Genomic DNA, 1278 nt, shown 5'->3' on the forward strand with positions numbered 1-1278 from the left:
CATTTTGCTAATAAAAATCATTTAAATCGTTTATCTGTGTGGAGTCCCTTCTTCCTTTTTTCTTTTTTAATTTTTTTTAGGCCTTTGTGTTTTTCTATGGCATTAAAGGTACAAGTGGCAACACTATTGAACCCACAGAGAACTGTGGTCACACCCACACCTGCTGTGGAGCATCTACTGAGAAACTGAAGTGTCATGACACGTAGGTGGCCAGGCCCCACCCAGGTCAAAGTCTTACTTTGCATAAGGAGGGAACCTTCTTGTAGGTAATATGAAGATGCTGAGTCATGGGCTGGGTAGTGGTTGCCTGTTCAATTTACCTTCAGAGTACAACCTGAATTTTCAGGTAATCTGCCCCATGGGGGGGGGGCACGTTGGCAAGGATGGACTGGTGCTGGAATGGGACATCATGCACAGTTCCCACTGGTTCACATTGCCCTCCACCTCCACAATACCTGAGTTCTGGGTGCTAAGGCCACCTTGTTGGTTTTGGGCTTCTGGTGGATGAAGCCACATTCTTTATGCATGGTTTATGTGTCAGGGTGGAAAATGTTAAACCAGAAGTTCTACATGGGCTTGCCCATATGCAAGATGTTCACCTCTTCTAGTTACTAGAAGGGTTGTAGCATCAGGTAAGTCCTGGTGGATCTGACAGCCAGATACGCAGCACCCAGGACAGTGGCTCCACCACTAGGTTGATCTTGGGGAGCTCCCAGCTGGCAGCAGTAGGCTGCTTAGGTAGGGTACTCGCTTAAGAAACTACGGCTTCTCCTGAAGCTTGTGCACCTAGCTGTTGGACTGGCTGACCCTCTGTCACAGGGTCTTCAGCTCATAGTTCTCCACCTGCTTCTTCAGGCAGCTTGCCTGGCTCTTGTTCTGCTGAGAGAAGCAGGAAGAATACATACAGCAAGTTGATGAGTTGGCAGGCCCCAACACTAACAGGGTGATCTTGGTGGTGGACATGGGGCTGGCCATTGCTGTGCTCAGTCTGCACAGTTACCATGAATGGTTTCAGCGTGACATCTGTCAGAGGGGTAATGGGGCTCTTGGATGGTTTCTGAGACATTGCTTTGAGCAGCAACCTCAGGTGTTCTGGGAAAAGCTCTTCTTGTACCCCAGGATAGTCCTGCAACAGCCAGGCTAGTGCTGCTGAAGCCAGTCTCCTTGTCTTTCAGTTGGCAGGCTCTGAGTGTACTTGGAGGAGAGACTGTAAGAATGAAGAGAGCCAATAAATTTGTATGCCCCAGATGCTGTAGGGGGGGAAAGTCACCCATAGAA

General features: G+C 48.9%; 1 pseudogene; it reads right to left on the bottom strand.

Moving 5' to 3' along the window:
- Positions 1-226: 226 nt before the first annotated feature.
- On the bottom strand, positions 227-1066 carry LOC124508507 (peroxynitrite isomerase THAP4-like; annotated as a pseudogene).
- Between the last annotated feature and the right edge of the window lie 212 nt (positions 1067-1278).

Source organism: Lynx rufus, unplaced genomic scaffold (genome assembly GCF_022079265.1).
Source record: "Lynx rufus isolate CCGP_SWC_20201006 ecotype Redwood Valley unplaced genomic scaffold, mLynRuf1.p SCAF_1, whole genome shotgun sequence".
NCBI lineage: Eukaryota > Metazoa > Chordata > Mammalia > Carnivora > Felidae > Lynx > Lynx rufus.